Raw genomic sequence first — 19,600 nt, forward strand, 5'->3', positions numbered from 1 at the left:
AAATACAATGATGTTCCCAGCATTCAGGTGCAGGTTCTTAAAAGTAACTTCTCTCGGGTGAATGACAACGAGTTAATGAGTTTGAAAATGAGTGTGTCCACTGCCTATCAGTGATGGTTAACAATGTTTGGAGGTTTCTCTAGGCTGAGCCAGTCAGTGTATGGGTCTCCTGTCCCTCCCTTGCTCACTCATGCTCTTAAAAGGGAGCAGGCAAGACTGCTCTGCCTTCAGGATGTTATCACAGGAGGATTTCAGGGTCTATTGGTAACGTCAAGGTGTCTTTGATTCACAAATTCTCTCCCCATCCTAATGAGAGCCCACTCTGCACCGGCAGAAATGTGCTATTCCCCTCACTGATGAGATGGTACCCTCACTTGATTACTATTTCCCTTCCCCAAGACAGACATCCAATACTTTAGCCTCTCTGCGGTTGCGTGAGCTGAGAGCACACCCCTGGATCGCAGATAAAATGAAATGAAATAAAATAAATTATCTCTTCCCACTTGCTTCTTACTCCTCTTCCTTCCTCAGCTGTGCAAGGTCACAAGCTGTGACCATGTCTCATCCCACCTCTTTTGTCCAGAGGCATCAGGCCCAAGAGCATCTGAATACAGCTTGCCAGACTGCTCCAAGATGCATTTTTATTGTAAGCAGGTCACAAGGCTGTCTCAGAAAGTCTAAACCATATGGTATTCACACCAGGTGGTCAATACTAGAACCTGCATGATGGCAATGTTAACACTGGACTCTTGGCAGGTCCCGCTAACAAGGTCTTGCTGATGACAACAATGTCCCTGCAGCAAGAGAGCCTGAGCAAAAGCACAAGATCCACTGTCTTCCTACCCGTGCCTCAGGTGCTGGGAGAAGAAACACTTCCCATTGAACTGGGATCTTTTCCAGCTGGACTAACCCAGGACATACCTGTGCACAAGCTAAAGCAAATGTAAGTGTAAGACCATGCAACAGCAATTTCTTCCTGCACTGCACTAATTTACCCTATCTAAACATTCTGCTTTTCAGAGACACGATCCTCAGGAGCTTTTAAACTCTGGCCTCTCTAAAGGCTTTCACAAGCTATCAGGTAAAAATCCCACTCCAAGACCCTCATAATCATATCTGAATGTCATCATTTTCAGAAACCCCACAGAAACAAGCAATGGACTGAGTGACAGTCTGGTAGAAAAAAAAAAAAGACCCCCAAACCTGTGGCATGAATATATACAAAGAGCGAGACTCTCCATCTGAAAGGAATGGAGGGAGAAGCAAAGTAGAATAGAATAACCTAGAACAGAATAGGACAAAACATAACACAATATATTCTATATAAAATATGGCACTTCTACTTATATCTGTGTAATATAAAATGCTGCTCTTTCACTTAAACAGAAGCTCTTCCCATGTGTGCACCAGGGAGACACATCCCCTCATCCCTATTTCCGTGGCAGGACTAGACAGTCACAGAGACACACAGCGAGGAAGTGAGGACCAAAGTACTGACACATCAGGTCAGCAGCTGGCCCCACTGCAGTGCTTTTACGGGTACTGCAGCCCACCCACAGCACCTGTGCAAGCAGTTCTCATCCTCCATTGCCCCCCAGCCTCCCAGAGGGTACTAGAAGTAGCCTGGGTAAGTTCTGGATGGCAAATACAAATTTTGACCTTTTACACATAAGGCTGCTGGGGTGCTCCAGCTCTTCAGGCTGCAAAAAAAAAAAAAAAAAAACCCCAAAAAAACCAAAACACAGCAGAGACATACCACAGTGTGACAGTGACCTTGGGTTTTGTTTCCTTGTGTGTTAAGGAGATCTGCAGACCTTGTGAAGTATGAAGCTGAGGGAAGTGAAAACACTGGCAGAGCATTTCCTGGGGAAACTGTTGCAAAAGCTCTCCTCTCACCTGATCAAAAGTTTGACTTCTACTTGCTTCTCTTTTGTCTGTCTCCTAAATTTTCACTGAAAAAGAAACAATCTCAAACCCTTCCTGTCCTTTCTCCTTCCCCTATGACTGACGAGATCAAGTTTCTTCTCCGCCTCCAGCCTGTGTCTCTCTGGATGTGGTTTCCAGTAAAATTAATTCCTCAAGTTCCTGGTGACCTTCCTGCAGCTGGCCCGGGCTCACTGGGGAGGAGGAAGCCCAGGCAGTGAGCTCTACAAAGGGGAAAGAGCCAGCTCAGCAACAGGAGAGAGGAGACAGTACCAAAATACCATCAGCAGCTGCTAAGTACAAACTGGTTATTAGGAGGTTGCAGCTGCTCCTCTCTAATTAAGAGAAGAGCCAATGCCAGAAAGAAAAATGTGGCAACAGGGAGATTAAAGTCTGAAAGAGCCCATCCTGCATGGCCAGGGGTGAGGGAAGCAGTGCATGCTTGCTTTCCATGCTGCAGCTCAGCTGTTGGACTCTCAAGTGAGGCTAGGCTCTTTCCCCTCTTTCTTCCCACAGCCTGAACCATGACTAGATGCCCGTGCTATGCCAGGGAGCCAACCTGCCAGGGGTGCTGGCTGTACCACACAAGCCCTCACAAACTCCACTGGCTCTACTGCAAAGGCACCAGGTCTAAACACACCTTCTTCTCTTGCTACCATTGTAGGAACAGGAGGGAATGTCAGCACTACCAGACTATAAAAGACCCATACCTCTCTTTTTCTCTTTTTCAGTAGCCATAAAGAAGGGTGCCTCGACCAGAGAAGAAATGTGTAATGGCTTCTGGAGATATCTCCTTCTCTTACCCCTCTGAGGAACAGAATAGGACCACTCTCAGGGTACAGCCAGCTGAGAGGCTGGCCCTTTGCAACACAAAGAAGACCAAGCTTGCCAGTTACCATCAGCAGCCAGAAGGGTCAGAAAGCCCAGAACCCTTAGAACTCTTTAGCTTTCAGATGGATGCCCTATTAATTTATTGGACATTTTATTTTTGGGCTCTGCATTACTGATATGGGGGGACGGAGAGATTTAATTTCCCTATAATCTGTTTCCCAGTGCTCTGTAGTCTCCTGTCCCTTGCCACAGGCATTCCCTGCGGAAATGTGCTTGGATTCACAATACTGCAACAGGATGCAGCATAGAAACTGCGTCCTGAGGTAAATGCATGGCACTGAGGTTAATGAGCTGAGGGATATCATACAGTGCAGAGAGAGCAGAGGTACCTCTAATGGAGATAACATGGTGAGCAGAAGCAGCCTAAAGCTACTGTGGGCCTCTTTTCCCTAAATTCTTGTTACTCATGTTTGGCTGCTTCTGACTTACCCCATTTAGAGCTAGTTTGGGTCTAGCTGCAGAAGTAACTCTGCAGATGTACCTGTGAATACCCAGGATTTTAAATTTATACCATGCCTTGGCATCAGATAGCTGTGAGACATCTTCTAGATTGGGATGGATTTGAAATGCGTGCTGAAGGGACAGCAGAGAAGACATCACTGGTGAAACCCACAGCAGATAGGTAATTTTCCAACCAACTATTCCCTGCAAATGATCTGCAGATACCATGGGCCAGCAGTAAGAAAGCACATGAAGCTGAATTCTTTGTACTTTGAATCCCTTTCCACATTATACCATTGTGCCCAGGAGCTCAGCTGGAGGCAGAGGGAAATGGATCATCCAGAAATCTGGAGTTGCACTAATAGCAGGATAAAGACAAACTGGTGCTCCAGAGCTGGTACAAACTCACAGGTCTCAAGGTGTTAGCTAAAGGCGTAACCAGCCAGGGATAGATGGCTTTCCCAGGACCACATAATCCTTTACTGATCTCTGGCGTGTTTTGCTCCTCCTAGGAGGAGCAAGCCATTGCTGCACCTAAAGGCATCTGTGGACTAGTAGGTCTGAATCTGAATGCTGATTCCCATGTGTTGCTACAGATCTCATGTTCCTTGACAAGCCTTCAGTTCCATGTTATTTCAAAGCCCCTTTGATTTGGCCACTAACTTTTCCAGGGGTAGCAAGCAGAGATCTGGGGAGCTTACACCAGTGTGGGAAATGGCCACATGCTGGAGAAGCAGCTGTTGGAAGGGGGACACAAAGAGGGGACTGAAGCCATGTGTGAGCACCTGCAGTGACAACTCCAGGCTGCCACGAGACAAGTGCGGGCAGCTGGTGGAGGACATGCCCTTGTACAAGGGGATTCCAGCACTCCTGCACCTCCAGCCATCCATGGCAGGGAGCAAACCTTGCATGGAGGAAGGGCAGGACTCAGCAAGGTCAGAGGGGTCATGGCCTCCATGCAGCCTGTTGAAGCTGGTCTGAGAAAGGGGACAGGGCGAGGTAATGTTGCTTTGATGTTCCAGTAGGCAGATGTCCAAGAGCAGTAGGGTGGAAGCAGGGGTGGAAGCGTAGCAGAAGGGATTTTTCAGGTGATACCACTGAAAGAAAGCATCTGAATTTTACTTCTTCATGTGGGCCACCGTTGCTATCATAAGAGCCTGGTCCTGACTCCCCCAAAAGCTCATGTCTGTACATGGAAACATGTGAAAAGAGGCCCTAATGACAGGTGACTCCTCTTGAATGAGATTCAGCTGTGGTCCATATGGATGCACAGTTAGAAGACAGAAAAGCACTAAAAGGTTAATTGGTTTGTCTAAGCTCAAAGAAGAAATGTAGCTGGGAGCTTGAATTTGTATTGAGATCCTCTCCAGCATCTCAGAAAGCAATCAACATTTTTTTCCTAGTAGACTCCCAGGCCTGACTTACTAGGACTTCCAAATTTGTTACAGAAAGAGTGAAAGCAGAGGCTTTGGGGCTATTGGAGAGAAACTATCTTAGGGTGAGTGCTACTGTGCTTGCATGAGGCAGGTTGGTAATGGGGAAATATCACCCATCTCTGCTCTGAGATACCAGCCAGAGGCTTTCATTAGCAGTGCAGCCATCCCCAAACTGAGCACATGCACCTCTCCCCACACTGCAGGCACAAAGGTCATGTCTCATCTCTGACTTCCGTGCAGAGGAAACTTCTTGTGATGCGTGGGAAGTGACATCTCTCTCCAGGGAAGGGTGCTGCTCCCAGCACCCAGGAGGGTTGCTGCTGCACCAGCAGGGCAAGAACCCAGCAGCACTACGGTGACCATGGCTGTGGCACTCTGCTCTCTGTCCAAACGTAGGGAACACCAGTGTGAGACACATCAGATGTCTGCCTATCTCACATCATCCTGCTGCAGGAACCCATGATGGGTCTTCAAGGAGGCATGAAGCTGGATCTGCCTCCCCACCCTTCTTCTCCCCTCTCCAGCTGGATCTAATGGCTCAAATGTTTTCTGCACCCTGAAGCAGGGAGTTTAATCTACCAGCTGACATTTCTACTGTCATTAATTCTAATGAATCTAGGTACTCTTGCTGTCCATATCTATTCAGTCTTTCTCTGAATCTTGATGTATTTTTGCCTTTGGGAATTTCTGAGCCAGGTTTATTGCATGTGGTAGGGGAAAATAAATGAAAGAAAAATAGATTTTCACAGCTTAAAATTTCCTTTCACCTGTTTCACTGTCCTGATGTGATAAGACAGACCAATTTATCATTTCCTGTACTCCCAGCCTGCCTTGGGACTGGTTTCCTAGGCTCTCAAATCGGCAAATTCCCTCATAAAAGCGTCCTCTGATTTGCCTGCAGGCAGGTATGGATTGGAACTCCAGTTTTCCTTTGGTTGACAGTTTTTCTTAGTGGCACTGCTTAAAAATTATGCTACTCTGCCCCAGTCACAAGACATATAAGGTCTCACCTGCCATAAAATCTGTTAAATGCATGGCTGGGTTTTACAAAAATAAAAAAGTGATTAAGATCACAAAGGTTTATGTTGGTGTGGGAAGCAAGTGAAAGGAGGCCAGTAGAAAAGGGGAGGGAGGAAGAGGTGCTGTGTTGAAGTGGGTGCTCCTACAGCCATCCCCATCTTTGCACAGTTCCTCTCATGTTTGCTTATCATACGGAATGTCTTGGGTTGCACCACAGGTCTGGATCCCTGGTCCTGAGACAGCAGAAAGGAGGAAGTTTGGAGGAGGAAGACGGGAGAAATGCTGCGGTGCACTGCAGACTGGTGGCGATGTGCAAGTTGGGATGAGGTGTCCTGCAGAGCCCAAAATTCAGCTGTCTGAGGTGCAAAGCCCAGGCAGGGCGATGGGAGCATGTGACAACTCAAGGGTGCTTGCAGGGTGTGGACACTATAGTGCTAGGTGATGGAAGCTCTCCAGGCAAACAGAATTGCAGAGCTGCAAGGACATAACAGAAAGGAATCCCTGTTTTTGTCATCCTCAGTCCTTCCCTCCCTGCAGAGGCCATGCACAGCTTGGTTGTCTTTGGGGTCTCCTTTCTTTTATTCATGACCACCTTCAGCCCTTCCAGGCTTCAATCTCCAAAGCTGTCCGAACACAGAAGCAGCAGCATTCCTTGATGCCTGTCAATTTGACTGGCACAGCACCTGAGGCAGAGGCTTTCTCTTGCCTCTTTGGGGATGTGCCACTTACTTGTGTCTTCTACAGCAGACAATTTTCCTCTCCCAAACCCATATATTGAATTTCAGTTGAAGTTGATCAGGTCCAATGGAGTGCTGCCTTCATGGGAGCACACATGGACAGCAGGTCTGACTCCAGATGCAGCCAAGTGATGCTGAGTTGAGGGTGGAAAAGGTGGCTTATAAATAAATACATAGCATTTCTATAGAAATATGTATTATTATGTATCTGTAAAAAAATTAAATAAATAGGTACAGAAATACAGACAGGTGGGCAAGTAGCTTTGCAAATACTACCATAAAAATATCACTGGAATGAAGTGCTATCAAACCTTCATTTCTTTCTCATGCAGATTTTCCCACCTCAAGGCAAATATGTGGAGAAGAAGTCAGATTCTGGCTTACAGGTGAACACACTGCTCAGGAGACTGTTATTCCACCCTCGATATAATGAGTCAGTGTGTTTGTGCAGTTAAACTATTAAGATAATTTTACTCCTCAAAGTCTCAGAGCTTCTATAATTAGTCTCTGGCAACTTTAGGTTTGGAGCTATTAACACAAATTGGAGGTTCATTCCTTTACAATTGCCTGTCTTGGTTGTTGGCTGTGTTTGTCTAGTTTGGGGGTGCCTGGGATTGAATCCAAGGGAGGAGACTTCTGTCTGAGGTCTCTGCCCCCCCAAATCATCTCAAACTGAGACACCATGGCAGAACACAGTGCAAGTGGACTGGAAGCAACACATCCAGTTCAGACACACCTGGACACCAAAGTTCTCAGGTCACTTTTGTTCTACACTCATGTTAGATCTCCCTAGACTATGGCAGATCTGACATTCATATCTGGAGATAAATTTTGGGATCCAACCAACTCAGCATTAAGTTTCAAGTCCCCTAAACTACAGTTTCCAATGCTGTGCTGCCATTCAGCTGGTGGGAAGAACTCTGAAGGTAGTCAAGCTGTGCCATTGAACACTTTGAGAGCTCTGACATCCAGGATTTGGTCCCAGCCAGGAGTATCTGCAACCAAGCTTAGCTGGTAGAAGTAAAAAGGAAGATGATCATGGATTTGCCCCATTGAACCGCACCTTCCTTCAGTTGCTGGCCAGGAAAATCATTTTAGAGGAGCTGGCAGCCGGCCTGGGCACATGTGTGCAGGATTGAGCAGCCTTTGATCAGCTCAGCTTGTTAATCTGCCCACATGTGCCATGTGTCTCCTCCCCAGGAGCTCCCAGCTGCTTCGGTGCCTGGCAAACCTCCCAGGTCCACCCTTCCCTCCCTCCTCCTGTCTAAGCACCTGCTTTCTGTGGCAAGGGAGGGAGCAGACACCTGCCTCTCCTCTTCCCTGCCAACCCAATCATTCTGCAGTACAAGTCCTGCTTTGCAGACATCTCCTCAGTTAAAAGCAAGAGCAAAGGGAGCTGCCAGGAGCGTGCACTGTGCATCAAGCCCCAGCATCTTCCCTGTCATTTCCATGCTCCCAGTGCTGCTGGGCCTTTGGCAGCCCTCCCACCAAGACCCTAAAGTCATTATGCACTGTGCTCCTCATGCCCTACATGGGCCCTTTGGGTAAACAAAAGCCACCCAAAATCTCCCTGAATGTGGATCCTCCCTCCCCTGTGAGCAGCAGCTGGCTGGCAGCAGTGTTCCCTGCCTGTGCCCCCCACCTGGCCCTCCTCGGGTCCCCTCCTCCTGGCCTGTGCAACTATGTCCTTGGGGACAGTGGCAGCTGCTGGGGCAGGGAGTGAGGATCTTTCAAAGTGCCAATATGTGATGGGCTGTCATGGGAAGGAGCCAAAAATGCTGAGGCTCATCCTGCTTGCCTGCCTCTGGACCCCCAGCTACCCTCCCTGGCAGGGCTGGGCATCTTCAGGAGCAGTTCAAACCTCCTGAGGGCTGAGCCAGACCTGTATAGCACTTCTTCCTTGATGTTGACTTGAAAAATCCAGTCTAGGGTGATTCTAATCCTTGTGGACAAGTATCATTGTCATGATGCTCTGGTACAGCCACGTTTTTTGCTGGTGAGGTGTAACAGTCCACCCACCAGTCCCTATCCTTGCCTCCCATCCCTGCATGCGAGTAGCTGCTGCTGGTAAAGCATGTGATTGTTCCTAATCTGACATGGCCAAAGCAGTCCTGATAAGAACAATCCCTCGTCAGGAATGTTCCTGATGCCTTTGGACAGAAGCTGCTGTCCCTACCAATCCTCCCCAGCAGCACCAATGGAGCCCCACTCCTGAAATCCCAAGGATCTTGCCCAAACCTTTCCTTCAACACACAGGGCCTGATGCTGGGCAACAGCATCCCACCCAAATTGGAGTCCTGGAACAAGACTAAACCATCACATCCAATGGCAGGTCAAAAGCAGGGAGTCAGGAAGCACCCCTGGCTGTGCCTGCCCACACCCAGCTGTGTATCTCCAAACACCACTCACACACTCTGCATGGGGATATGATCCCCCTGGGAGATCCTCTGCATATTTTAGGATTTTTTTCTGCTTGCAAGGACAGAAGAAGCGTGTGTTTGGGACGGCTCCATGGCTGCTTTCTCATCTGATGGCACACCACTGCCATACGGTCCTCATCCAGTTCCATCAGGTGGTGGCAGTCACGGCTCCCATTCTGTCAAGCAAAGCAGGGGGTTGTACCAACAGCCATCAGTCAAAAATTGTGCTTCCTTCCCCCTGTATTTACCCCACGTAAACAAAATGCAAATATGTGTTTAAAAAAACAAACTGCACAGAGCTGGCGGGGGACCAGGTGTCATCTCTGTGTCACTGTGTCAGCTCTCACAGGGCCCACGGCAGCATCACCAAGACAACAGCCATTCAAAGGAGGAGCAGTCTGTTCCCCTGGAAAACACAACAGCATCAGTCTGACCTGTGAGCCTCCAAGGTCTGCTTGCATCTAGATAACCATCTGCTTCCCACACACCACTTATCTCCTTTTCCAAGGCTCTCATCACTGAAGTTAAGAGGCTTCATGACTGATTTAACTTTTCCAACAAACTAGCTGGGAGGCGAATATTATTTCATCCAAGAGATAAGGGCATTGACCAAACTCACATAGAAAGCCTGTTATAAAAGAAGGAAGAGAATTTAAACCTACAGAGTCCTGGTATTGCTCATTAATCACAGACAGAGGTTTTACTCCACATGGGAGTGCAGCTGAACTCCCTACAAGACAAGTTTCTCACCAAGGAGCTTGTTAGGAGACCATCTTATCTAACCACCCTGTGATTGTAGCAGAAATGAGAAGATGAAAGTTGTTACCTGGTAGTAGCATAGTGTTTGCAATCCTGGGTTAAAAAGAGGTTTTATTAAAAAAAAAACCAAACAGGAGCTTGGGAGAGTGAAGGGGGGATAAAAGGCAATTGCATCCTTTGGAGAAAGGGAAGTCTGAGTTCCTTATGCCTTTAGAATTTGGTGCAGGGACCAAAGGCAATGTATTTGGTCCACCTTGCTTTGTCTGTAGCCCTGTCTCCCTGCATACCTGGCAGTGTGAAAGCTGATGAGAGCTGAGGCTCCACTTTTCCCTGCTGAGAATCTGCTGGTGCCTCACAAGCATCCCCCAGTGAGCTGAGCCTGGTTTTCTGTCCCGACAAATGCCGGGATCTCACACTGGCTCCCAGCAGCTTCCTTTTCCAGCTGATGCTGGGGAAGCCCAGCACCCTGACTGCTGCCACCCCTCTAGACACCTCTGTGTGGCACTTTCTGGCTGCAGGGATCACGGTGGAGGTCAGACAACAAATGCAACATATCCTCTGGCCAGAGGGGAGGAATTCCTGAACCAAATGCACACACCCTTCAGCCTCTCACTTGAGCAATGTCTCCCTGTAGTCACGAATGGGATAACAACGTGGCCGGAAAAACTACACTAGAAACAAGATACATGTGTGAGGTCTGAGGCGGGGAGAGGAAGAAGCAGTGTAAGCAAAAGGAGGAAATGTTGTGGCAAGCCAAGTGAGACTGCAGGGAGAGGTCTCCTTCATGTAGCAGGGATCTGGCCAAGGACAGACTTCACTTTGTTCTTTGAAGAGAGAGAAAGACATTGGTTCACTCAGCCCATGGCCCAAAGAACTTCAGGAATGAATCCTTCCCATTGCCCTCTCCTGAAGCCAGCCCCGGTCTACTGGGAAGGTTTGCCATCCAAAGACAGCTGGGCAAGAGTGAGAGAAAAAAAATAAATCTTTTTGATGCTCCAGCAGTTGAAGACCCAATCTTAAAGGCACCCAATTTCCCTGAAGCCTCACTACAGCCTGGAAAACTCAAGCCTTGCCAGGGTGGCGTGTTTGGGCATCTGACTGCAATTTGAATTTCTCTCATTCAAAAGAAGCCTGCAAATGTTTCTTGGAGCCTTATTTTTGAAGGCAGCAATCTAACACTTTTTGTTTTTCCTTTAGTTAAGCAAGACTAGCAGTTGGAAATGCTCACATTTCAGTGAACATTAAGAAGTATTGATAAGAAAAGACCTGGAATGAATTCAGCTGATACAGACTGTAGTATGCCCTGTCTGTATACAGGGTTTAGAAACAGAAATTTTTAGAAATAACTGCTGCTGGGGCCCCAGATTGTTGCCCAATTCAGGTAATAGTTTCTCTTTGTTTATTTAAGATTAGGCCCTGTCATCCCAGTCTCCAGCTTGTTTAATATGGAAATGGTACCTTTTTGCCCTTTTTTTTTAAGGCTTTCTGCATGGGGACTCAAGGGTGTTTGGGGCTGATGTTTTGGAGATGTCTCTCACCATCCTGGTCTTTTCCATTGCCCTGTGTTGTACTGAGCCATTTTCCTGAGTGATGCATTGTGGGAATTTGAGAAAGTGTCCTCAGCACACAGTCTACAAATTTGCTGTTCTCACTCACTGGAAGTGAAACTGTTCCTCCTCTAAGAGAAGTAGAGATTTATGTTTTCGGGTCAAAACCACACTGAACCTGTGCCTTCTGGGGAATGTCCTTGACATCTGGTTTTAAATGTGTTAATGAACCAACCAATGCCTCCAAGCACTAAATATGTCATTTCCCTGCAGTTTAGAGAGCAGGGGTTTAGATGGAGGTATTGTTAAAGGCCATCAAGACACATCACAGCTCCAGAGTGTCTGGGAGAGCAGTGAGCAGGGATCACTGACAGCTCGTAGTGTATTGCTTCCATCTCCTGAAGATGTTCCCCCTGCCAGCTACTGCTCTGAAGCAAGGACAGACTGAACTCTGACTATATATCCCATGAGGACTTTAGCTGGGTCTCTTTACAACCTAAAAAGAGGTTTCTCACCTGGATTCCTCTTATGATCCCATTTTACTCAAAAGCATCCAGAGATTGCTGAGCAGTTCTCAAGTCCCGTTGGTTTTCAGATCTGCCCTCACCACGATTTTACATGCAAGAGGGAAGGTTCAGGTCAGCTCCAAAGTGAGCAACTGGGCTTACAAAAACTCAGCAAGTTTTTAATCACAATATCCCCAATCTAATTTTTTTCTTTTTTTTATTATTATTTTCTTTTTTTCTTCAGTTTGTTTGTTTGTTTTTGGTTTTGTTATGGATTCAAACATTTAGATGGCCTTGTGCAAGTGCCGGACAGCTACGCTGTATTAAACAAATGAAACCAAAATGTGACCTTGGAAGGCAGAGCTTCCTTTGATTTTCTTAAGGCTGAGGACAGGTGAACCAGTGAGAGCTGGAAGCACAGAAGTCATGCTGATGGTTTGCCTTGCAAGGACACTGCTCCAAGGGCTGATCATCTCCCATTGTCGGCCCAGCATCTTTATCAGCGGCCTCACAAACTGACTCCAGTCAGTCATGCTCACTCCACAAACAGAATACTGGCTTTCAAAGACTGAAGCCAAAATCGGTTCCTGAGAAGGTCATCCAGGCCTGGAAAGAGAAGGTTTTTTTAATATCTCTGTATGTGTGTACACAGGATGCATCAAGTCAGCTCTACAAACAAACTGGTGCCATCAGCTGAAAGTTCCCAGGGTTTCCAGCAGTAGAAGGGGAAAATGGGCATCCAAAATAAAAAAAAAAAAAAAAGCAAAATCTGCAGCAAAGCCCATGGGATCTGAATGGAGAACAGATAGGGGTTACTGGGCCAAAAATATTCTGTCTTTTATTATCTGTTTGCAGAGCTCGTGCAGTCCTTTCCCTACAACGTTAATGCAGCATCCAAATAAGTTTCTTCTAGAAAGAGGAGGCAAGGATGAACAGCATTTCAGTAACTTGTCAGTGCCTGCAGTCTTCATAGAAACCCTGATGTAATAAAAATATGGATACACTGGGGACAAGGGCAGCAATCAGCATATAGTCTTCTGCTTTGTATTGGTGGGAAGTAAAGATTAAACAAAGAAATCCGTAATTTAGCTAGGGCTTGAGGAGAAAGCACTATTAAAATAACTTTTCCCTTTCTAAGTGACATCCTTGCCTTCTGCGATGGGATTAGAAATCCTAGACAAAGGGCGGCTGGCCTTTACATGAACTGCCTGCTCCTGTGGCTCAGGCCCTCATTCTTCACGAAAAACCACTGAATTCACTCCCTGTGACCTGAAAGCAACTGTGAAGTGTAGGCAGAGCTTAAGCCCAAAGCTTCCCCTGAGGAATGATCAGAGTCAGGATAGGCAGTTATGTTGCAATTTCTGGGACAAAAGTGTGTAAATAAGCTATTGACCCACTGAACTCCAGCTCCAACAAGAGAATATACCAAGTAGGAACTTTGAGCTTCACTAGATCCTGAGTCCTGCTCTCTTAGGTCACATTCTGGTGGGCACCAGTTACAGTTAGTAAAATAGCTTTTTTAGGCATCATCATCCACTGCTGCTTCAGCTGGAAGCACATCAAGATCCACAGGATTGTCTTCAGATTGACACAGTGGAGATAGGCTTTTAAAGGCCATGATTCCTACACCTCTTGCCCAATACCTTTGCAACTTTACACGTGTCTTGAGCCAAACATATCAACACAATACACTTCTCAGAGGTCAACACACTCGCTTGTACTCACAGAGCACTCAGTTTTGCCAGAGACTATACAGTGATGCAACACTAGGAGCTTTCCAAAACAAAGGTTGTTCAACAGATGCATGATGCTGGGTTAACACTGTTCTACCACTCAAGTAATTCACCATGCACAAGTACACCGGACCTAAGGTTACTCCTAGAGCAAAATATTCAGTGAGAACAGAAAGTAATTACCTTATAGATTTGGTCGAATCCCTGCCAAGATTTCTGGCATATTTCACTGTTCAGAGATGACTTAGACTCAACATGAGGAGTCCAAGACTTGACAGAAGAAGAATGTAATATCCTCAAGGTAAGGTGGACCTACTTGTTATGCCAAAGGCAGGGGTGCTAAAATGTGTGTGCTGCCTAATACAAACCCATGCTGGAAATGGAGGTGAGTCCAACTGAAAAAGCTGTATCCAGAGACTTAAGTCACAGATGAATTCTAAAAGCTCAAGTCTCTTCCACAGGTGAAGACACAAGTGAAACATTATCTGGAAGTCCAGGATATGAGGTAGAAACTCTTTGCAACTATAAACATTTTGGTGGAAGACTATAATTTTGTCAGTTCCTTGTGGATGCTGTATTACTACATCTAATTGGAAGTGAAAGCAAGAAGCCTCGTTTGGGTGTTTGAAGACAGTGAGGATGGTGGCGTCCTCTTCCTCAGGGCACTCGTGCCTGGAGGATCTTTGCTTGACATCCCTAGTCCAGAATCACAGGTTCATTTGAAAGCACTCCCTTCTGTTGCCAGCTCTTACACAGTGCAAAGCTCAAGGCCTGGGAGGCTGCAAGCCAGGAAGCAGCCAGGCAAAGGCAGAAGCAAGGTGAGCCGGAGATTGGGAAGCCCCTTCCCTGGAAGATCCATGCTGCCACGTTGCCACCTGGCTCTGGTGCTGAGCATCAACCCATTGTGGTCCAGAGGGGCCATGGCAGAGCAAGGCTCTGAAGATGCACAGTGAGAACCAGCGACTTGCACAACAGGGGCATTTGTACAACTGCTATTTATAGTGTCTCTGCTTCTGTCTTTCTCTTCCATCGCTTCCTCTTTATGTGTCTACTTTCTTGGGAAGTGAGAACACGAATTGTGACGAACTGTGGTTTCACACATAACACAGCTGAAACATGCAGCCAGGGAAACTGCTGCTTAGGTATAATTTAATAGTTCTTATTTTGTCTTCTTTCGGTTAAATTGAACAGTAGAAAGGATCATAACCATGACATTCACCTGCTCCTTATAAAACATCGTTACCAGTCAGTTACTCAGTACTTTGGCAGGTGTACAAATACTTATTTATGTAATATTTTATAAAAGCCTGCATAATTATAATTAAACCTCGCAAAAATATATAAAAAGTTAATCGAGTATATATATAAAAAATATCAGTTGGGACAGGTCATAAAGAAAAATAAATTAAGATATTAGGAAAAACATCCATTTTACTCTAGGTTGTTCACACTTTCAGACTGGAATGAGAAGACCTCAAAGAGAATTTCAAAAACCTGAAGTCTGAGCCTTGAGCCTTCATCCAAAATGTAATTTAATGTAAATGAATAGTTTGATTAATTTTATTCCTAAAGAGAAACCAGTATTTTTCCAAACAACTCTACTGAGGGATTTGAGAAATAACTATTTGTCTTTACAGCTGTAGCCTTCTAATTAGACTTTCATTCTAAGGTGAATTTTTAAGCCCTTCAGACTTGAGACATTACACACAATCCTCTATAATCTCTTCCTGAGGAAATTATTGTATTATTTAATATTCCTTGTGTTGGGTAATTACAGCAGTCTTCCTTCCTCCTTTCCATTCATTGTTCTCTTTATTTACTTTTTCAATAGGTTCATTCTCAGCTGACTTCCAGTGTATCATGCTTCAGTGAGGTACAGCAAGAGCACGGCCTTAGTGGGATTATTCAGGATGGAAGATTTGGGATTTTAACACAGAAACTGCTACACCCTTTCATTCAGTACACAGAGTCAAGACAAATACAGCATAGCAGCTGCCTCACAGGCTGTAGGAGGAACTGCAGTGACAGGGAGAAAAAAACACATGCAGAGGAAACTGAGAGTTTCCAGATGGCAAACACCAGAGCAGAGGTCAACAAATGTTTGAGATGATTGCAGGCAGTGATTTTTCTCTGCCCAGCCAGAGGCTGTGTCCTCCTAGGTGGGGAGAGCTCTGTTTCAAGGCAGGACACAGGCAACTGGTAGCATTTCAACTCTGTTCAAGACTGTGCCTTTTGACTCTGCTGTATTTCCGACTTGGTGGAAGCTGGGAGCTTCTCATCGATGCCCTCACAGAGCTCTTTAGAGCAGATGCCAGCTCTGACTTTACAGGACCTTAAAAGTTGTGGGCTTTGAAAATTAGGAAGGGTGGCTGATTGCCAAGTTGTATTTTATTTCCATAAGAAGGGAACAGTGAATAAAAGTAACATTCCTTAGGACTGGCAGCAGAGGCAGCATTTGTTAGGCTTTCTGAGAAGATATTTAGTTCAATATACTGGGGTGGAATTCAAGTGCTGCATGCTGTTCCTGGCTCTGCCAGAGTTGCCTATGACCTGTAACAAATCCAATCTCCTCAGCTTGCTCTCCTGCCTTTTCTAGCACCATTCCTCAGACAAGCACTTCGGTACTACACCTGTTCATGTCTCAGCCCGGCTCCTGGTCAGGATGTTTTCTCCTAAGGCAGAGCTCATTCATGAAAGGCAGACTAGACTGTAGTCAGACTTTATTGGCTAATCCCTATTTAAAGAGACTAGTAAGTACAAATCATATCATATTTGCACATTATAATACAATTACAACAAAATAGCACTTAATTCTGAGGCAATAGAAGATCTGCATACTTTGAAAATGAAATCCATAAAAAGTGAATCTTGCATTCAGAAAACACAAGTAGCCTGTTTGCTAGTGATCAGCTTCGTTGCCTGGGTACCAAGTACAGAAGCTCCTTTTTGCTTCCTGGCAGGAGCCTGTGAGTGTGTGCTGTATTTTATTTCAGTCCAGAGCCATTACGGCCATCTATTCATCTCCAGTGAAATGTTCCATTTGCTGCTTCACGCAGACCCAGGCTGGCATCAGAGACAATCCTGCCTGACTGTTGAGGGAACTCACCCAAGGCTGCCTCAAGAATCTCTCAAGGAAGGATTTGAATTCTTAAAAGCTTTATTGTCTTCCTAAGGCACAGCAAACAGTGTTTCCTCTACCTACCTGCTTTTCTGTAAGGCACTGAAAGAATGCAGGGCTGTGCTGCCCGGCAGCTGCAGGCGCCTCCCTGCACTGGCTGTTAGTGTGCTAGGATAGTTGAACTGTGGTGGAGAAACAGCAGCAGGTTCTCTTGACTGCTGGACTTGTGATTTTACTAACCCTGGAAAGCTGTGATGACTTGCTGATGTGGTCTGTGGAGAAGACAAACTGGTATCTTGAGGCATCAAGCAGATTCAGTGTGATTTAACTTATCAGCTGAACCTCGGGAACCCACAGCAGTGCAGTGGTAAAGCAGAATACATAGGCTCAGAGGTGCTGGCACTTGGGCTAAGGACAATCATCTTTCTTCATCCTGGGAATGAATTTATTGGCTTTCTCATTTCCTATTACAAGTCAGAGAATGCATTCTTCAGTTCCCAGTCCTACAGATTTTTCATAGAATATACTGGGTTGGAAGGGACCCATCGGGATCGAGCCCAACTCCTGGCCCTGTGAAGGACACTCCAAAAGTCACACCACCATGTGCCTGAGAGCGTTGTTCAAATGCTTCTAGAACTCAGACATGCTTGGTGCTATGACCATTTCCCTGAGGATCCTGTTCCAGCACCCAATCACCCTCTAGGTGAAGAACTTTTCCTGATATTCAATCTAAACCTCACGACGCAGCTTCCTCAGCTGTTTCCTTGAAACCCATCACTAGTCACAAGAGTAAAGAGATCAGTCCTTGCCCCTCTGCTTCCACTCACGAGGAAGTTATAGACTGCAGTGAGGTTTCCCCTCAGTCTCCTCCAGGCTGAACAGACCAAGTGACCTCAGCCACTCCTCATATGGCTTCCCTTCCTTCACCACTCTCATGGCTCTCCTTTGGACACTCTCTAATAGCTTTTTAATATTGTGGTGCCCAAAACTACACACAGGACTCAAGGTGGGGGCCACACTCTTGCAGAATTAAGCTAGGTTCCTTCCATCCTATCATCATGTCTAGTAAAATTGCATGACAAATTAGGTCTGTGGACAACACAGCTGCAAGCCCAGTGCACCCTTGAGGGGTATCCACTGCCATAATAACCTGGGATAAATAATTATATCAACCTGAAGGAGTGAAAGCCAGATTGTTCCATTTAAACCGTAGTGTGAACTCAGCCAAGTTAACATGAAGGAAAAAGCAGAAATTCTTATTGATATTAGGAAACTGAGAGAGAAAGGGAGCTGACTTGCAAAGTTATGTTTTCATGTAATTGCTTTTTAGAACACTATCGCACCTCAAAGCCACTGCAAAGAATGCCCAACAGCCGTGGTGAAATTTTCCCATTAGTGAACAGGATCTTCTGACCCATTATTGAAGAAGCCTAGCAGCGAAAAACTCAGCAGTTCTCAAAAAGTAACTAGTCAAAATAGTGGTAAATCCCAGTTTCTTCCCACAATGGCAAAACCCTGTACATTTGGTGGAAAAACCAAGAGTCACATTACACTGAGAGCAAACGCTGCTCTTGCTTTTTGCCATTGTTTCACCTCACAGTGTGTTCCCTGAGGGTAAGGTTGGAAATAAACTTCCTCCCTAATCAATTCTCTAGAGAACAGCAACTCCAAAAATAGTGTTATTCTTTTAGTGGCATCACCACTATCAAAGATGTTTAATTTACTGATTGATTGTATCCAATTCAGCCCAGAAATATCTACTTCTTTTTGATTTCAGAGAAGGCCCTAAGACTGTGCAGGATGAATTTTACAGGGTAAGGTCCTTAATGAGCTGTAGTGGGACACTTAGTCCAAGCATTCGGGCTTTTCTTACATAAATGGCCATGGGAGTGATATGGGTACACCCTAAGCTATACCAACTACCCACTGAATCACCTCAAAGGGGCAGGTGAGACCTTCCTTTAAAAGTAAAAGGAGTTTTTGGGGGTTTTTTTTTCTTTTAACTCTTCTACAATGCCACATTTTCACCAGTTAATAGTAGGTCCAGAGACAAGAATTCAGTGTGGAAATAAAACCCATCAGTTTCAAGAAAGAGTTCAAGCACAAGTTGTATTTACAAATCACCTACAATCAGTAGTTTAAAAACTGCCTTTATGAAAAAAAGATTAATTTCAAAATGGTTACGGTTAAAGAACTAAGAAATACTTAACTACATTTGTCCCAAGTCTTATGAATATGGCTTCACAAGACCATTAGAAATGCCAATACACTTAAATAGCTGCTTTGTCAGCTTATAAATCCACTTCAACATTCTATGACTATGAATAACAGAAGGCTGCACTCAGTTTGTGTTTGTCTACTGCAAGTTCTCCAAGAAAACTGAAGGAACCTGCCTTTCATAGGCAAATATACAAAAAAAAAAAATACCAAGGAGAAACTAAGGCTCTCTGCTCATTATTTTTTACTTACTGATGTCTCCTTCACTAAGTGTACCACACAACACTAGGGGGAATCTCATCCTCTTTAAAATGAATTTTCATTACAAAAGACAAGCTGGAGCATACTTTGCTTTCCTCCAGGGTCTTTCCTCACCCTCACAAACCTCAGTAGTAACGCTGATGTACAACTGCAGTTCTGGGACCTACTTGAAGCATCTTACCAAAGAACTTTAGTTTTCTCTCCAAATTTGTTTAACAAGAGCCATCTTAACCCTAAGAAAGGGCTTTGCCTCTAATGAAGCCTTTCTTACAGTTTGTACTACCATGACCAAGTCTTCTTCCCTTTTTGATTCTAAGAAGCATGAAATGTAATGCATGAATCATTCTCCACAGGTTTCTCAGGAACTTGAACCTACCTTTGGAATAAAAAACAAGGCTTCCTACAGAATCAAGACACCTACTACATATCAGTTCTTTTCAACTAGCTGCAAAGCATCATTCTGAACTATTTGTTCCCACACCTTTCACTACCACTGTCATTTCCACTGGGTTTGTGTGCAACAGTACATTAAATGAAGCCTTCGGTGGCCTAGAGAAATTACTTGGCTAGTTATACTTGCACATCAGATGA

The sequence above is a fragment of the Pipra filicauda genome, unplaced genomic scaffold (genome assembly GCF_003945595.2).
Source record: "Pipra filicauda isolate LSUMZ 115617 unplaced genomic scaffold, ASM394559v2 scaffold217_size2002032_pilon, whole genome shotgun sequence".
NCBI classification, from domain to species: domain Eukaryota; kingdom Metazoa; phylum Chordata; class Aves; order Passeriformes; family Pipridae; genus Pipra; species Pipra filicauda.